The sequence below is a fragment of the Ranitomeya variabilis genome, chromosome 3 (assembly GCF_051348905.1).
Source record: "Ranitomeya variabilis isolate aRanVar5 chromosome 3, aRanVar5.hap1, whole genome shotgun sequence".
NCBI classification, from domain to species: Eukaryota; Metazoa; Chordata; class Amphibia; order Anura; family Dendrobatidae; genus Ranitomeya; species Ranitomeya variabilis.
The window spans coordinates 665,469,534-665,490,118 of record NC_135234.1 but is presented as its reverse complement, the minus strand read 5'-3'; the positions used below and the strand labels follow the sequence as shown (position 1 = coordinate 665,490,118).

The following is a 20,585-nucleotide window of genomic DNA, read 5'->3' as shown; positions in this document are numbered from 1 at the left end:
GAATTTAGCATTAATGGTGCCTTTTTGTGACCAAAAGAGGGTAAAGATGTCCATCATAGACATTATTTTGTATTTTTTTTCATCATGCTTGGGTGCAGTCTGCATACATGGAAAGTCATTCATGACAAATGACGGATTGCGTCATTTTTTCATATATAGAAGCCCAACCTAAGTCACATACCAGTTCAGCTGTTTTCACCAGGTATCCTTTCAACATGTAGAATGACAACCTTCCGTCATCAGTCATGAACGACAAGATATTCACAGCTGTCTAGATCATCTAGTATGCGCCCAGCTAGGTCATATTGGGCAATATTCATCATTTTCATTTTTTTAAAGTCACATTTTTTTTTCTTTTGTCATTTATTGCCATTTTTAGCTCCAAATAGAAAATAAACTCTTTATTTTTGTCTTTTATCTTTTTTTGCGCCTTTTTAGAGCAGAAAGTCTTATATGTTGAAATATCTCTGACAATTCTAACATTTGCTCCAAAATTCTGCCGTGTAAAATAATGACATGACCGTAAATATCAAGATTATGAAAACCATGCCCACAATGGCAAAAAGAAAATAAAACAGACAAATAATTAGAAAACAGACTTTAAAATAGGCACACCTTAAAAGAAGAATTTGGCAAAAAAACAAAAAACAGCCTTAAAACAGGAAAAATGAGACAAAATATGTCTGATTCTGCATGACAGCCATTGGTAGCTTTCATTACAGTGTCCATATGGGTTGTCATCTAGCCTATTAAAGGGAACCTATTAATAGGATCAACCCTCCTAAGCCGTCTATATGGGCATGTAGGTCATAGGAAGCTGAATAAAATGATGCTTTGATATCTGCGATGTGATGTCTTATTCCATAGAAATCAAAATTTTTAAGACTGTAAATGAGTTAAGATCTATGGGCCGGACAAAGATCTACTGGAGAATCTGACACTAGGGCTTATTTTAAATGAAAGGGGCACCACCAGTGTGATCCATGTAATGACTGAAAATATACTCTCCTGATCTCACTGCAGATCTGTGTGTGATTATAACTAACACAGTACAGCATAGCTGAGCCTTATCTTATTATAACCACATCTGCAGTTGTAGCTCTCCTCTCACAGTACTGTCAGAACTGTGCCTGAATGCTACTAGCACTCTTTCAGCTTCCATCCCACAGGCAGCTAGTGTGTGTGAGTGTGTATGTGTGTGTGGGGGGGCAATGCAACTGAACTTTGTCTCATTACAAACACATCTGCATCTGTAATTATCCTCATACAGTGCTAATATCTCTGGCCCTTCCAACATACTGACCACCTGTGACATGAAAGCTCAAGTGTTGGTTGTTATCAGGCACAGCTCTGCAGTGAGACTTTTAGATGAGCCCCTCCTGTGTGAGACATATGACAGTCTGCGCTCGTTACTGAGCTTTGTCTCATTACCAACACTTCTAGCAGCAGTTAGGTCTGCTGTACTCTCTTCCCCTCCACACTGGCTGTGTGAGCTGAAAACTAAAAAAGTGTATGTAATCACAATTATGTCTTCTCTACTCCCAGCACTTTGTAATCATACACAGCTCTGCAGTGAGATCAGGAGAGCAGACGGTCAGTCATTACATGTCTCACACTGGTAACACCACCTTTCACTTTAAATAAGCTCTGGAGGCAGATTCTTGGGGAGATCAATGTCCAGCCCATAGATCTTAACAACTGATTTACATGAAGAAAAACATGAATTTCTTAGAAATACTACATCATATCACAAATACCAATGTACCGTTTTATTCTGCTTTCTATGACCTACATGGCCATATAAACGGCTTAGGAGGGCTAATCCTACGGAAAGATTCCCATTAAGCCATATCAATAGATATACTATAATTGCTGTCTTTGGTAGTTGTCACCTAGTATCTGTTACGTTACTTATCGGATATTATGTAATATGTAAACTATAGTTGGATTTACTAATTTATATATTGATAGAATTGATCGAATAAACTATTTACAAATTGTCTCTTTCGCCAAAATGAAATGTTAATATTAAACTAAATGTTAACAATATAGAATAGAAATCAAGTGTTGAAAAACCCAAGTGAGTAGTGACAGCAGGAATGTGTTTCTTCTGATACCTTAATCAGCCGGGACTCAGAAGGCTATGGCGATGCTGATAATTAGCTGATATGGAAAGGGACATTGGATACTGGACAGTCCCTCAGATGTGTGTCGCCCAGGTAGGCAAATAGCAGCAAGCAGAATGGTGAATTTTGGTTTATTACATTCTTTTTACATATTATTTCTTTTTTAGGTCGGATGTGCCTTTTTTTCTTTCTCATTCAATAGGAACATCTATCCTATTTAATAAGTTTATTAGATATAGTAAGTATATGTTATTTTTGCTTGTTAATATATTGGTACAGAAATCATTAAAATCGTATGTTCGTCTTATTTATAGATATGAGATACACTAAAAGTGGAACAAAATTGGTAAATTCATTATTTATGTTGTATCCCTTATGCCATATTTAGGCCTTGTTCAGACATGAGGTTTTCAAAAAAGGAGTTTCATCAGTGATTTTCATCAGAGTTTTATCAGTTATATTCATTAATGAGAAAAAGCAAGTTTCTCTGCAGCACACAGATGGCATCCGAACGCGGTCAGATCATGTTCACTGATCTGATCACTTACCGTACATTGTTGATTAGATCCGACATTGGATCAGTATTAGACGTCTCTACTAGTGATGATCAAATATACTCGTTACTCGAGATTTCCCGAATACGCTCTGGTGTCCTCTGAGTAATTTTTAGTGCTCGGAGATTTAGTTTTTCTTGCCGCAGCTGAATGATTTACATCTGTTAGCCAGCATAAGTACATGTGGGAGTTGCCTGGTCGCTAGGGAATCCCCACATGTAATTATGCTGGCTAACAGATGTAAATCATTCAGCTGCGGCAAGAAAAACTAAATCTCCGAGCACTAAAAAATACTCGGAGGACCCCTGAGCGTGCTCGGGAAATCTCGAGTAACGAGTATATTCGCTTATCACTAGTCTCTAGTCGAAAAGCCCCATAGACTGTCATAGGTACGAGTGCTCTCCGTGAATAAAATGGATAGCGCTCGTACATGAAAAACTGACGAACCATTATCCTGACACTCAGCCTCTATTACTGTCATGTCGGACGCTATTCACACTAGACAGACAGCGGTAATTCCACATTTGTCCACTATACACTCAGTGGCGCCGGCTAGATTTTATCCAGGTTGTCCGGGGTTAATCTAGCTGGTAATCTGGTTGGAGGCTGGGTCACGCCCGTGGCCTTTAAATAGTCATTCTGGACTTTGGGCGTCGCCGATTATAGCTTGTGTCTTGTGCCTGGTGATCTCGGTCTGGAGTGGTGGTCTAGGAGAAGAAATATCGTATCTGGTGGTATATTATCCTTTGTCATATTTCTCCTTCCTATATTTGTGTTTGTTTTGCCCTGTGCACATTATAGTGTTTTCCTGTGTGTCTGCGGCGTGGTGCGTTTTTTAGTTTTCCCTGTCTGTGCTTTCTGTGGAGGTTGGTGTGTGGTCTAATCACTGGGTGGCGGGTGGAGGTTTCAGCATAGGGCTGAAACAGGAGTCAGGGTCAGGCCTGGCGGCCCAGACAAGCACACCATCAGTGTAAATTCTGGGAGAGGGACAGACAGGGTTTTCCCTAGTCTGAGGGATATCGCAGGGGCCCGGGTAATCAGCTGTAGTCTACCCAGTACCCCCGTGACAATTACATCCAGAGCAGCATTCACAATTCTGCCTCTTTTTGAGCATTGTTGTGATTCAGGGCCCACCATCTATTGCATTCCACTGTCAATTGCATAAGTAACTTTGGTGTTATGATTTCAGGCAGCTCATACCACCAGAAAGGTTTCATTTTTACAATTGGTTCCACAGTCAGATTCATATTTAGTTGTCTTCTAGTGAATTGTTGGGGTGCTGTAGTCAGGGCCCAGTTTCGTCTTAACCTGCCCCTCCGGAGGGACAATCCAACCCTAAATAGAAGAGTAAGTTTTCCTTCATGATATCATATTATTTAAAAAATTTGAGTCACCAGAAAAAGCTCAGATTTTGGGTTACAAAGGTAGAGAGTTCAGCTCTGAGGCTTACAGGTTGTAAATTCAGCTCTGGATTATAATGCTGGCTGTACTAATATGAGCAAAACATACTATATACATTATTATATAGATCTCTTAGACCTGTTGAGGCTGGACAATTTACTTGGAAAACCCACATCAGAGTAGCTGTATAAAGAGCATATATTTTAATATTAGGGCGTAGACAGACTGTCGTATTTCTCGTGGGGAGGACCACATCGCAATCCTCTGACTGGCCTAGCACCTCTCCTGACCTGAGGGCGACAGCTGCATAAAAATACATCACGCTCACTTCAGGAGAGGTGTCAAGCCAGTCCGTGCACTGCGATGTGATCTTTGCACGAGAAATATGGAAATCTGCTCCCTTAAACAAGGAAAACTTTGAAAGCAGATTATACAGCCATTTTTAATTAACAAATGCATGTAGAAAAGCCGCGGAGACTCCATCACGTGTTTCTCAACGCAAGCAATGAATAGTCAGGTCTTTCACCGGGAAGGAACAACCACCGGAAGGGCAGCATCCAATAAAGGAAAACCACCTATGCCAAAACATGGTATCCATCCACAGACAGCTGTTTCGGGGTATTTGCCCCTCATCAGTGTGGAGTAGGAAACTGGCTATTAGGAGCAGTGCCTAGTGAAAAGACTATAAACATAAGGATGAATGACCTCGGGGAGATCAAAACATCCAACACCGCGGAGACACCATCACGTGTTTCTCAACGCAGTGATCCAGAACACTGCCTCCATCCCTTATGGGAAATATGCAAATGCATGTAGAAAAGCTGCGGAGACACCATCACGTGTTTCTCAACGCAAGCAATGAATAGCCAGGTCTTTCACCGGGAAGGAACATCCACGGGAAGGGCAGCATCCAATAAAGGAAAACCACCTATGCCAAAACATGGTATCCATCCACAGACATCCTTATGTTTATAGTCTTTTCACTAGGCACTGCTCCTAATAGCCAGTTTCCTACTCCACACTGATGAGGGGCAAATACCCCGAAACAGCTGTCTGTGGATGGACACCATGTTTTGGCATAGGTGGTTTTCCTTTATTGGATGCTGCCCTTCCCGTGGTTGTTCCTTCCCGGTGAAAGACCTGGCTATTCATTGCTTGCGTTGAGAAACACGTGATGGTGTCTCCGCGGCTTTTCTACACGCATTTGCATATTTCCCATAAGGGATGGGGGCAGTGTTCTGGATCACTGCGTTGAGAAACACGTGATGGTGTCTCCGCGGTGTTGGATGTTTTGATCTCCCCGAGGTCATTCATCCTTATGTTTATATTTTTAATTAACAAACCTGGATTTTCATAGTAAGTACACCAGCCACATCAGGTCTAGATGTTTATTTTTAAAATATATACAGATAAAGTTCTTAAAGTGGTGGCAGGCCTTCATTTAAGAAATTTTCCTATGAAAAGGGATTGTCTTGAACTGCAGCCTGGTGTCTGCATGATACTATGTCTAGCTTGTAATATCTGAAGGCTGATACCAGAGTTCTTGCAAAACTCCCCTGAGAGTAGAGGGGCCTCATAAACCTTGTTGTAGTATTACCCACAAGCAACAGCCCATGCAGATCCCTTTCCTGGAACCTATGTCTGTCCATCTTTGTCACCGCGTCCAGATTCCTCAGTCAAAAAGGGAGAAAGACCAGAAAGGCGTTACTGCTCATGTCTGAGCTTTTATATGGCCGTGTACAAAGCCAGACAGGGCGTTACATGATATCCCCAGGGCGAAGATTACACATTATTTCTTACAACACACAAATGTTGTCATATTATTACTGTGAATTAATTTTCCTATTATTTTGACCAAGTGTCCAGGACGTGCTCTGTATTATCAGGGTAGAACCCATGGCTGATGTAGGTTTAGTAGAAGTTCAGGGGTCCGGGTGCTACAGACTAAAATGCAGATTCTTTCATACTAGACCCTCACCGCCTTGGGTGGACCAAAGGTCACTTTAAAGAGTCTTCAATATGTAATATAATTATAAGTGAGCATAATAATTATGGATAAGGTCTGTCAATGAGCCTGCTTGCTGACTCTTTTTAATAGAAGATACATCGTTCATGCATGGAGTGCACTAAAACAAAGTTTAACCCCTTCACCCTGAAGCCTGTTTTCACCTTCCTGACCAAGCCAATTTTTACAATTCTGACCACTGTCACTTTATGAGGTCATAACTCTGGAACTTTTCAATAGATCCCACTGATTCTGAGATTGTTCTTTGTGACATATTGTTCTTCATGATAGTGGTAAAATTTCTTTGATATTACTTGCGTTTATTTGTGAAAAAAATTGTAAATTTGGCAAACATTTTGAAAATTTCGCAATTTTCAAACCTTTACTTTTCATGCCCTGAAATCAGAGAGTCATGTCAGACAAAATAGTTAATAAATAAAGTTTCCCACATGTCTACTTTACATCAGCACAATTTTTGAAACATATTTTTTTTTGTTAGGACGTTATAAGGGTTAAAAGTTGACCAACGCTATTTCTCTTTTTTACAACAAAATTTGGAAAACTATTTTTTTAGGGACCACCTCACATTTGAAGTGACTTTCGGGGACTTATATGACAGAAAATACCCAAAAGTGATACCATTCTAAAAACTGCACCCCTCAAGATGATCAAAACCACATTCAAAAAGTTTATTAACCCTTCAGGTGTTTCAGAAGAATTTTTGGAATGTGGGAGGAAAAAATTTACATTTACTTTTCTTTCACAAAAATTTTCCTGTAGACCTAATTTATTTTACAATCGCAGGGGTAACAGGAGAAAATGGACCATATAATTTGTTGTGCAATTTCTCCTGAGTATGGCAATACCCCATATGTTGGGGAATACTACTGTTTGGGCACACGTCGGGGCTCAGAAGGGAAGGAGCACCATTTCACTTTTTTAATGTAAAATTTGCTGGCATAATTAATGGATGCCATGTCACATTTGGAGAGCCCCTGATGTGCCTAAACAGTGGAAACCCCCAACAAGTGAATCACATTTTGGAAACTAGAACCTGTAGGGAACTTATATAGATTTGTATTGAGCACCTTGAGCCCCCCAGGTGCTTCACAGAAGTTTATAACATAGAGCCGTGGAAATAAAAATAATCACATTTTTCCCAAATAAATCTTTTTATCTCCAAATTTTGCATTTTCATAAGGGTAACTGGAGAAATTGCTCCATTCAATTTGTTGTGCAATTTATCTTGAGTGCGCCAACACCCAATATGTGGGCGAATACTGCTGTTTGGACGCATGGCAGCGCTGGAAAGGGAAGGAACGCCATTTGACTTTTTGAATGTAAAATTTGGTAGGAATAATTAGTGGATGCCATGTCGCATTTGGAGAGCCCCTGATGTGCCTAAACAGTGGAAACCCCCAACAATTGACCCCATTTTGGAAACTAGACCCTTTAGGGAACTTATCTAGATGTGAATTGAGCACTTTGAGTCCACAGGTGCTTCACAGAAGTTTATAACGTAGAGCGTGGAAATAAAATAAATCATTTTTCCACAAAAATCTTTTTTAGCTCCAAATTTTGTATTTTCACAAGGGTAACAGGAGAAAATGGACCCCAAAATTTGTTGTGCAATTTCTCCTGAGTTCACCGACACCCCATATCTGGTCGCAAACTACTTTTGAGGCACAGTGCAAAGCGCAGTAGGGAAGTAACGCCATATTACATTGCAGATTTTGCTGCACTTGTTTCAGGGTGCCATGTTACATTGGCAGAGTCCATGAGGTGCCAGAACAGCAGCTCCCCCCCATAAGTTACCCCATTTTACCAATTAAACCTCTCAATGAATTCATATAGGGGTGCAGTGATTATGTTGACACCACAGGTGTGTCACAGACTTTTATACCATTGGACAGTAAAGAAAAAATTTACATTTTTACCTCCGAAATTGTGTGTTAGCCCCAAGTTTTACATTTTAATACTGGGAAATGGGTAAAAATGTTACCAGAATTCGTCCCACACTCTCTGCTGAATGTAGAAATACCCCATATGTGGATGTACAGTACTACTTTTGCCATACGGAAAGACTCGGGAGGGTTGGAGCGCTATTTGCCTCCTGTAGCACAGATTTTCCTAGAATAGTTTGCGAATTCTATATAAAGAGCTCCTAAGTGCTAAAAAAGCAGAATCCCCCCTCAAATGACCCTATTTCGGAAATTATACCGGTAACCCTTTAGTAATTTTAGCTACAGGTGTAGTGACGATTTTGACTCCATGGGTGTTTTCCAGAAACAAGCAGCAGTAGATGATGGAGTGAAAATTGCAAACTGCCGTTGTAGTGACCAGTACATTATGCCCAGCTCATGCATCTGGAGACACACCTCTGTATATTAGGTGGCTCTCATCACTACAGAAATGCCAAACGTGGCGCTAAATGTGGTTTAGGCACACTGACACTGGGGCTCCGAAGGGAGGGGGGCATTTGGATTTGGGAGTGGAGAATTTGCTCATTTTCTTTTGGGGTGCAAGGAGCCATTTCATTTTTCCAAAGCATTTGTGCTACCAGTAACGTTGGAAGCCCGCTATAATTCCGTTAACAGATATCAGACCTGAATGAGGACTTGTTTTTTTTTGTGGATTGAGTTGAAGCTTTTATTGGGAACATTTTACATAACATTTGGGATCACATTTATCCGGATCTCAACGCTGAGCACTTACTTTGGGGTTTACATCTAAATCTCTGAGTGACGTGACCAGCGTCGGACTGGAGCATCTTGGGCCCACCAGAGAAAATCATTCTTGGGGCCCACTATGTAGCTACATAGAAATAAATGCAAGACCACCAATTGTGTGGTAAAACACGCTAATATAAGGGTATAATATAAGGTAGTACACGACTTAGTTATGTAGCAGGGGTTGGGGTAGCCCACCTCATAGAATATAATGTAGCCCCCTCATAGAATATAATGTAGCCTCCCTCATAGAATATAATGCAGCCCCCTCATAAAATAATGTAGCCCCCCTTATAGAATATAATGCACCCCCTCTCATAGAATATAATGCAGCCCCCTCATAGAATATAATGCAGCCCACCTCAGAATATAATGCAGCACCCCACAAAATTTAATGCAACCCCCTCATAAGGTATAATGCAGTCCCCACCATAGAATATAATGTAGCACCCTCATAGGGTATAATGCAGCCCCCCACATATAGTATAATGCAGACCCCCATAGAGTATACTGTAGCCCCCTCATAGGGCATAATGCTGCCCTCGCTCATATAGTATGATGTAGTCCCCCAAAATATAATGTAGTCCCCTGAGAGAATAATGCAGCCCCACCACAGAATGTAATGTAGCCCCCCATAGAGTATACTGTAGCCCCCTCATATAGTATGATGTAGCCCCCAGAATATAATGTCTCCTGAGAGAATAATGGAGTTCCCTCACAGAATATAATGTAGCCCCCTCATAAATTATAATGCAGCCCCCCTCATAGGGCATAATGCAGCCCCTCTCCACCTCCATCATTGTTCTCCCCTTCCACCCCCATCATTGCCTTCTCCCCCACCACCCCTATCTTTGCCCTTTCCACCACCTCCAACATTGCCTTCTCCCCCACAACCCCCATCATTGCCCTTTCCACCACCACCATTGTCTTTTACACCACTACCATCATTGTCCTTTACTGTACACCACAACCATCATTGCTTTCTCCCCCACCACCCATCATTGTCCATATCAACACCTCCATCATTGCCTCTCCCACCACCATCATTGTCTTTTCCACCACATCTATCATTGCCTTCTTCCCCAATACCCCATTATTGCCTCCTTCCCCACCACCCCATTATTGCCTCCTTCCCCACCAGCCCCATCATCCTTCCCCACCACCCCATCATTGCCAATCTCCAATACATACATCTCCAATACACACACAGCACCGCACCACTCTCTCTCACACACAAAGTACCACATTGCACCACATACACACACACGCAGACACACACAGCACTGCACCACTCACACACACAAAGCACCACATACACACACCCTCAGACCACCGCACCACGCTTTCACACTCACACACAAAGCACCACATAAACACATGCATGCAGACAGACATACAGCACCACTCACCTCTCGCAGCACATCCCAGCAGCCTCTTCCTCGCCGTCAGCTTTCTGTCTGAAACAGCCGCGCACTGAATGATGCCATCATCCAGCTGCGCTGTCTCAGACAGGAAGCGCCGGGCAGGAAGCAGGATGCCGGATGTGCTGCGAGAGGTGAGTGGTGCTGTGTGTCTGTCTGCATGTGTGTGTGTATGTGGTGTGGTGCTTTGTGAATGTGAGAGAGTGGTGCGGTGGTGGTGGGGCTTTACATGCAGGCAGTGTTAGCTGCAGCCTGCGGCTAATGCTGCCCGCTATTAAAGTGAAATGGTATTCACTCCTCTCCACGCTCATGGGGGAGTGGACATGCATGAATATTCATTTCTCTTTAGCAGCGGGGACAGGAGTGGCTTCCTGTCACCCGCTGCTGCTCCACTGGCACAGGGTGGGCCCCTTGACTCAGGGGCCCCATAGCCACTGGCTGGGGACCCCTAGAGCAGCGAGGGCCTTAGGCAGCTGTTGGCCAGTATGCAAGCAGGTGTCAGTGTCTGGGCCCACCAGAGATTCCTCCGGTTCTCCGGTGGGCCTGTACGACCCTGGATGTGACAGATGAAGCTATTCACTATAATGAGACATCAGAGTTACTTTGGACTTCATCTGGCCTCTGTGGCCAAAGGCACTTTTATTTCCTAAAAAGCTGGACACCGCCTGATCACAGGTCCTATGGCATCCGCAGTGCTTCCCTCTGCCTCATTATAGGGAATCGTCCGCCTGAGATTCTGTCTGAATCACGTATTTCAGAGATTTACACGGAAACCCCGCTGTAAGCACTCAGCGCAGAGCACAGGATAAATGCTCGCCAAGCCTTACTGCGATCTTTGGGAGACAGTGAAAAATTGGTTTTATTATTTTTTACGCCGTTCCTCGTGCGGTATAAGTGATTAGGCAACTTTATTCTTCAGGTCGGTGCAATTACAGCGATACCAGATTTATATAGAGCTTTTGTGTTTGGATGCTGTCACACACTAAAATACACTTTTTATTGTGAAAAATAGTTTTTGCATCACAATATTTAGACAGCTATAAGTTATCCATATTTCGGCCAACAGAGTCATGAGATTGCTTCTTTTTTAGATGTTTTCATCGTTTCATTGAAAAATTGACATGACATTTTTGATCGCTTTCTATTCCGATTTTTGGGAGACAGATTGAACAAAAACCAGCAATTCAGGATTTGCTTTTTGTTTTTGTTTTTTTTATACCATTCCGCATGTGGTAAAATTGGTAAGGCAGCTTTATTCTTCAGGTCAGTATGATTACAGCATTACCCAATTTGCGGTATATCATTTTTTGTTTTGGCGCTTTTACACAATAAAAACTATTTTATAGAAAAAAAATATATTTTTGCTTCTCTTCACTTTTTTATTTTTCTGCTGATGAAGCTGTACGGTGGCTTGTTTTTTGCAGGGCATGACAACGTTTTCAGTTGCACCGTTTTTATTTACATTAGTTTTTTTCTCTCGCTTTATTGCACTTTTTTGTTTGGCTGTATGATGATAAAGCATTGCTTTCCTGCCTCCTTTTTTATTTATTTTTTTACGGTGTTCACGGAAGGGATTAACTAATGGGACAGTTTTCTTGAGCACGTCGTTATGGGTACGGCAATACCAAATATGTGTACTTTTATTGTTTATTTTGTTACTTTCAGAAATAAGTTTATTTATTGGACAAAATGTTTGGGTTTTTTGTTCTTTATTTGGGGATTTTTAAAAAATATTTTTACATTTTTTAATATTTTTTTTTTTACTTTTTTACTTTGTCCCAGGATGGGAAATCACTGTATGGTGTCAGAGCTCTGAGCTGATACTCTGCACTGCAGAGTATCACATCAGCATCTGACAGGCAGGGAAAGAGGCGTTACAGGTCCTGCTCTGAGCAGGCACTGACACGCAACCTTCCCTGAAGGACCCCGCGGTCATCTTGTGGCCGGGGGTCTCCATAGAGATCATCAGGACAATGCGATCGTTTCACGTTGTCCTGATGGAAGCTCACAGGGAACCCATTCCCTTCGCTATGCTCCTCGATGTCGCTGTCACTACTGACAGTGGCATCAGAGGGGTTAAATGCATGCGATCGGTGCTAGCACTGATCGTGGGCGTTGCTGCAGGGTGTCAGCTCTCACATAGAGCTGACACCCGCACCTGATTGCCGCGGCTCTCAGCGTGATGCCGCACGATCACTGCGTCGTACATATACTGCTGTTTGTGGTAACGCAGCTCCCACAGAGCAGTATGTGTATGGCGCCTGTAGGGAAGGGTTAAAGTAATTACAAACATTAAAAAGATTTTTAAAAAAGTTTTATGTTTCATTTTATATTTTGCTAGACCGTGCTTTTACGGGGCACTGATGCCAAATACTTTTGCTTTTTTTTATTTCTTTATTTTTAATGGGAAAAAATTGGAGTTAGAGTGCTACAAATTTTGATTTTCCCAGGAGTAGAGTCATGGCAGTTCTAGGGGCTTTCAGCAGGTCCCCAGTTGCCATGGCAGCCCTTCAGCATCATGCGATCATGTCACGAGTGGGCCATGGACACTTGAAACGCCATACCCTCCCTAGGTTTGCACAATTTAAATGCAACTGTCAGAGATTAGCAGTGACATTTAAATGGGATACTTGGGACTTTAATAGAAAGTCATGATATTGCTAACAAACGCAACTACCTGCCTGTTGTACCTGGCGTCGGTCATTGATCGCTCTTGCCAGAGATTCAGCTGCTCCCTGTCAACAGAGCAGCAGTTTCTCTTCCTGACAGGGCAGGACCACTGGTGTCATGCAGATTGACAGCTGATTTCCCCCAATTAGGCAGAGGGTGTCAGCTGTCAATCAGCATGACACTGATACTCCCTCTCTGTCAGCGGGAAAATAAACTGCTGCTCTGTTGACAAGACATCAGCAGAAGTCTATGACCGCCCTGTGCTAGCAGAGAACAATGAGGACACAATAGGCATGTAGGCAGCAACTACCTGTGTGCTAGTGCTTAGGCTCCCCCTTTTTTTTTAAAGCCCCGAATATCCTCTTTAAGCAGTTAATGGCAAATTGCAGCACTTGGCTTTGCCCAATGATGTTAGCGGCAGATGATGGCTGTGTAACATAGCCATCATGTGCCTGGTAAGATGCAGGCTCAGCTCTTGAGCCTGAATCAAACATGGGGACCCTACATACGACATAATAGTATGATACATGCCAAATTTATGGCATGGATTAAGACTGTTTAAGATTTAATAGATAGAACCATTGCTGGTGTTCAGTGGTGCAGCATGAGTTGCTAGGACCTGGGGTTAGGTAAGTATTTTGTGCCAATAACCTTTTAACCTTAGCGCTCACTGAGTCCGTTCCGCTTATCTTCTAAGCCCATGCACTGTATTTCGAGGAAAATACTGATATAATTAGACTATGCTCTTTAACCCTCTAGTTTTTTTCTTCTTTTGCTGAAATCAGAAATTCAGTTTTCAAAATAACATGTTATATATTGTTATATATTTTTTTTTATTTAACTATTTTATTACCAGATACTTACATCTATCTTTATCTCTATATAAGCATAGCCTTAATTCAGAGCTTTATCATCTTGATAGCTGCTATCAGTCGATGACAAGCTCATTTCAGCTACACTCTGCATAAGGGGAGGGCACTAAACTTCTCCAAAAAGAGGTGGTGCATGCTGGCGCCACTCAATTGACTGTGGGGGTAGATAACATTTTGCTCCCATACAGGCTTTGGCACCCAGGGTAACTGCACCTACACCCCCACTCAGGCTATTATATAAAGTCTGCTTTTGACTTGTATTCTCCATGTCTGAAAAATCGTCTCGATAAAAAAAAAAAGATTTGAAAAGTGAAGAAAGATAGAGGTATAGTTGTAGTTTTTTTCCAGATGACTCGTAAAGTATTATATGACCCAGAGAGTTGTGGTTGTATACGAGCCATATAATCTGCAGAATACATGGTGGCAGCGGCGGCATGTCTTATGATGTTCCTTCGAGAGTGTCTAATGAATGTTATTTTAGGTCGGACTGTGCTATTAAGCTATAGTGTTAGTGTAGTTATAACGCTGTGAACATTCCTGACATATCTATCCTAAAAAAAGCTTATTTCTCATAAAATAATGATTCTGGAGCAACGTCCAATTGGCACTAGTAGTGTTAGGGGACTTTCACGTAGCATCTTTTTTCCATGGGGCCAAATACCATGCACATTTTTATGGTCACTTGCTTGGATTTCTATGTGCCCTGCTGCAGAGCTCATGCCGGCAAAAAATGCATCACAAATCTGGGGTAATAATGTTCACGGTAATCGGTCACGCATCAAAAAGACGCACCATTCAGTACTTATAAACGATGTAGGTCCACACCCCATTGTCTATGCGGATGGTAACAACTAGTCATACATTTCCAGGAGTAATAACAGAGGAAGGACAGAAGAGCTCTGAGGACAGATGCTGCAGCACGAGGAAATATGTTTAATCCCCAAGAATTGCTATCATGACAATGTAAAAGACGATGATTCCATATATGTATTTCTTAGGGTATGTGCACACGTTGAGGATTCCATTGCGGATTTTTCTGTGCGGATTCTGCAGAATCCGCAGGTAAAATGACCTGCGTTTTACCTGCGGATTCCCTGTGGGTTTTCTGCGGATTTTGTGCGGATTACACCTGCGTTTTTAGACCTGCGGATTCCTATAATGGAATAGGTGTAAAACGCTGCGGATTCCGCACAAAGAATTGACATGCTGCGGAAAATAAACCACTGCGTTTCTGCATGGAATTTTCCGCAGCATGTGCACTGCGGATTTCGTTTTCCATAGGTTTACATGGTACTGTACACCACATGGAAAACTGCTGCGGATCCGCAGCCAAATCTGCAACGTTTGCACATATCCTAATATTTCCACTTGCCTGCAATTATCCTGATTAGACACAAGGAGAGCTCTTTGGAAAACCATTGCTGCACACGTTTGCTGCAGTCCATGCACAGAATTTGATGAAGGACTGAAAGTATTCCCATCTCCAAGATCCCATCCCAATATGGAGTAGGTGTAATAATAATATTAGCCAAAACCTCCAGTATAGTTTTTCTCATTCCCTATGTCTCTTTCTTCATGTGCAGGCATTGCAGGACCTTGGGTATCCATGGTTACAACCACTGATATAGTGTCAGTTAGCTAGTTGCTAGAGGATGTAACCATGGATACATAAAGTCCTGCAATGCCTGCACATGAGGAAAGGGACATAACAAATCAGAAAAACTATACTACATTTCAAATTGGAGGTATTTGCTAATATTATTATTATTACACCTACTACATATTGGGAGAGGATCTTGGAGATGGGAATACCTGTTTAAATCAGTGGCTTCTATGAATTGCAGTGAATGAACTGTAATAAGCTCTGGCAATTTACTTAAGGAGGACTCCTACCTAAACTAGCAGTATCATTAAGAGGACTCCTAGACACTTCAGCATGAGGTCCAATTGCAGGATTACATCCTGAATCAGGGTCTATATGCCAACATACTGGTTAAATCAATGTCAGGAGAGTTGACAGGTGTACATAGGTCCTCATCAGTCCCTATGTACCGTACAGTATGCTAACAATGTAATACATGTCTATAATGTCTTCTAGGAACTAGGTTGTGCTATCAGCTTTGCTACATGCTTAACGTTGTACGCCATGAGCGGATTTCATCAGGAATGTACTGTATGTATAGAAAACAGAGACATATTTAACCTATTAGATGAAGAGAATTGCAGCATTGTATTGTAAGTATTTTCACCCACATGTGGATGCTTTTATACAATATATTCATCTATCATGACTGAAGCATATAGCTTCTTTGAAAGTTAACGAAAAAGTGATTTTTCTTGTTCACCTTATCACGGATTAAGAGCTCCAACACAATGCACTGTTAAATTATCCCATATCCTTCAAGAGGAGCAATAAAATGAATGAGGAGGAGTACATTTCCATTTAAACATGGTAGTAAATGTGTATTCTTTTATTTTTATTTATCTAAATACCTAAATAGTTTTTATAGCAGTTAGGCTATGTTCACACGTCCAGTAATCATCAGTTATCAAGGATCAAGCAGCGATCCGTTAACAAACGTGCAGACACATCTTTTTTGGCCAGCTGAATAAAAAAATGATTTAAACTGGATCCGTTTTTTTTTAACATTGAAGCCTATGGAAAACTGATCCGTTAAATAGCCGTCCGTTTTGTTCCATTTCAAACTGATCCAGTAAGCAAAAAACGGATTTTTTTAAATTAAAGAAAGACAGATAGCTAATTAATGGATCAGTTTTCCATAGACATTAATGTTAAAAAAAAAAGGATCCAGCAGAGATCAGTTTTCTAAAAACGGACAAAAAAGTTGTATCTGCACAACTTTTTGTAATAACTGATTGTTTTTGGATCTGCTGTTACTGATGATTACTGGACATGTGAACATAGCCTTATATTAGTGCAGATCTTTACATCCACAGCATAGAAATTAAAATGATAAACTTTTGTCCGCCTGCATCCACCACTAGGGGGAGCTAAGGAACTTACTGCATACTGATTGCCATGCTTCCTGCCTTGGGGGTTATTGCAGGCAGCAATGCCCATATCCAACATTATGTTTATGCAGTGCAGTTTTGATCAATCATTATTTTTCTAAATCACTTTCATTACAGATTTTGTTTGTTATAGCAGGAAAGACCGGCCATAATCCATGCAGTATCCTAGGATTCTGTCTCCATTACTTGAACGCACTGGATACAGAAACTCAAGAAAAAGCACAGTTAACAACCAGTCCAATCACGAAACTGATTTTGAAAGGTGAATATTGTGCAGGTTTCTGCACTTTACTTTCGCAGACATCCTTGTACTGCGCGGTATATTACTGGACTCCAGACTCCAGTCTGCCAAACTGTAATAGCATATAAAAGGATCTACTGCACAAATTTGACGATTTTATATTTTTAAGTCTACAACTATAGGGACCCATAAAGGTTATAGACACCTTTGACATGATTTTTACATATGTTAGTGGTTAGCTAAAACAGAATTGCAGTTTCAGTCTGCAATCTTCATTCCCTTATTAATTTTCAGACCCCTGATGTGCAGTTTGATCCAAGTTTCAGATGTGGGATTACCTATCCCATTAATATACTGTAGATGATTAGATGGGCTGATAATTGTGAATGAGGGTCACTATGCCCCCATGTAAAAATGAAGCTGCATCACATTCGGTGATTCTGCTCAACAAGATCCTTTCAAACATGTCTCCCAGGTCCCGACATAAGGACCCATTTACACTGACCGATGTGCAGCATTAAATGTGTAAGCCGGTCAGTGGTCATTCAATAGCCTGTTTAAACAGGTAACCCCACTTCAGATGCACGATCTGCTATTGATCGTTCAGTGTGCTTGGCTGCCATTGTTCTCGGCAACACAGGTCCTGTTTAGAAAGGACGATGTGCTGCCGAGAATGTTGACCTTTTGTCCAAACCAAAAGGTCAATTCACCTGACAGTCAAACATTTTTCTTGTTTGAGTGACAGGCATTATGATTAGACTGCATGATGAAATAATAATTATGCAGTGTAATTGCACCTTAATGGGATTGTCTATGCTATGGACAAAAGTCCGCAATGCCTCTATATGACTGCAAAATGCTGAAAAGTGACAATGTGTGATGAGAGCACTGCCACGATTCCCCGGTATTCCGAATTGGTCATGTGACTGCATGTGTACGATTTGCATACTTGTCGCCACATGCCAGTTAGTCTCATCCAGCTTCTGTCACTTCACTTCTACTGAAAGAACCTGAATGCGTCTAGCCGGTACATGACAACAAGTAGGCAAATCACATACATGCGGTCACGTAATCTTTAGGTCACACCAGGAATATCGGGAAAATTGTGACAGAGAGCGCGTTGCACAGTGTCACGATTTGGCAGTCTGCAGTCACTTAAAAGTTACCACAGACTTTTGTCGAAAGTCCAGACAACACCTTTAAGCAGCTGTATGCCTACACATTACGATGTCACTCATTTTTATCCCCACTGAACTGCTACAAGCATTATATAAGGGATAGATACATATTTCTCAACTCCTGCAATATGTGCACATTTCTTGCAGTGTTGGATTAAACCCTCCTGTGCAGGTCCTTGGGTAGTCGAAACCTTGGGATTCCTATAGCATATTATTTTCTAATATGTTTTTAAATTTAGTAAATTTAATTCAACAGAACAAAAATTAAGGTACGGTACTCAAAATTCATTATAACTCAGAAAAGGAAATTAAGTAACGTCAACCTGGGGTGTAAGCCTATATATATTATATACGGTACTCATCTGTGATCCTGAATCTTCACTCATTACTGTTCTATTATGATCTCTAGTCGTTGAGGGTCATTGAGAACTCGCACCCTCTTACCTCTCCTCATCTCCTACTCCACATTCTGGCCAATTGCACAGTTGCCATGCCTGGTTGCACAGATGCCCGTCCTCTTCTAAATGGGAGTTCGCAAACATACCCGACAACAGACAAAACATAGGTTCCCTGCCACATGCTGTAATGATCACATCGGAGCTGCATTGCTCCAGCTGGCCTCCAATATCAGCAAACTGTGCCGACACCCTGATGGTACATTTCTTTCTTTATAAAATCAATATTATTTTTCATCTGTCCCATGGCTCCTCCAAATTACACAGGGCCCATAGATGTTTATGGCATTTTAGGGGGGGTCAAATAAATTAGAACAAGTTTCCATTAATTTCCTAAGATGTATAATGCACAGTACAGTATACTTTTTTTATACAGTAGTTTTAAAACCATAGATGACTTTGCGTTTCAGTACAACCGAGGCTCCTTCACCGAGTATAGAATAATGCTCTAACATTTTAAACAAGTATCTGCCAAGATATTAGGCAACAACACAATTTTCTCACGAAACATAAAAAAAATTGCAGTGAAAGCTTTATTGTTACCAAAATATCTCATGACAGTTGGTTTTTCAGGAAAAGCTTTGAAATCATTTGTTCCCTCATCTCCGGCTATCAAAAGATAGTTCCCTTTTCGGCTTATAAATATATTGCGGCTGTTTGTGAAATGTACTCTTCTGTTCTATTTTAAAGTATGAAAGGCTTGGAGCTTTTACCAAGATTACACAGCTCATTCTGTTATGAAATTCTTTTACTTCCTCAATTATTAAAATTGATCATCTACCAGCCTTTTCTGCCTGCTCAAGTTCCATTTTCTCAGTAGTGCAATGTTCAGAGCGGTGTAGTCCAGTTTGACCAGTCATGTCTCAATAGTCATTTAAAGAAATCACATGACTTTAGACATCGGGGTTCTGCTATTCTTTGAAGCCCCCCATGGTCTTGACTTTGTGGCACTCATTACATACACGATATCTACTATGATGACATCAAACCGTCAAGCGTGAGGCTTCCTGTGTTCCTGAGTCCGGATTGCGTGATCATGTCTGTTATTTCACCAAAAAATGCTAATCTCTCACTTGTAATCTCTTTGACAGTGTGACAAAATGGATGTTTATTTGAGCTGGTTATCTGGTCTAAAAATAAAGCAGCTTCCTGAAAGGGAAAAAAGCTCAGCAAGGGGTAATTCATAGACCTGTTTACTTTAAGAGATCCCAGCACCTACAGTTACAAAATGGAAGCAGTTCAGTATTTTATGAGCTTAGGCTACGTTCACATTTGCGTTGTGCGCCGCAGCGTCAGCGACGCAACGCACCACGCAAATGTGAACGCATGCACAACGCAGCGTTTTTTGACACATGCGTCCACTTTTGCATGGTTTTGGGCGCAGAAAAAACTGCAACTTGCTGCGTTCTCTGCGCCCTGACGCATGCACCACAGCGACGCATGCGTCACAAAACGCAAATGCAACACATGTCCATGCACCCCCATGTTAAATATAGGGGTGCATGATGCATGCGGCGACGCTGCGGCGCCGAACGCAAATGTGAACGTAGCCTAAGTTAGTTCCTCCCCAGTACTAATATATATAAAAACCCTTTAAATATTTGTCACTAACTTGTTTCCCCATTTTATTGACTTATTTCTTGGTCTGACAGGTGTTACATCGTCTTTGCCTAAGTTATGTTGGTCTCCTGTACGGTGAAGAAGGCCATACCCACTTTATCCACTCTGGGATTGTTTGGAGATTCTGTTTGATATATATTTGGCTACTTTCTGTCCTCATTTTTAGTGTTTCAGACAACTACACTTAAAAAAAATTGTGTTGTCCCAAATGAAGGTCAAAAACCCAAAGAGAAATTTATCAATGGTTTTGTGCAAAGTTTTACATGAAAAAGTCACACAT

At 41.4% G+C, this 20,585-nt stretch overlaps 1 protein-coding gene and 1 long non-coding RNA gene across 3 annotated transcripts in view; one reads left to right on the top strand and one right to left on the bottom strand.

Moving 5' to 3' along the window:
- HDAC7 (histone deacetylase 7) overlaps positions 1–20,585 on the bottom strand; it is a 498,490-nt gene that overhangs the window by 142,492 nt on the left and 335,413 nt on the right. The window lies entirely within an intron of this gene.
- Positions 15,452–17,041, top strand: LOC143818482 (uncharacterized). Its single transcript, XR_013224568.1, has 3 exons — positions 15,452–15,523; positions 15,877–16,013; positions 16,945–17,041. It is a non-coding gene; the product is annotated as an uncharacterized LOC143818482 (long non-coding RNA).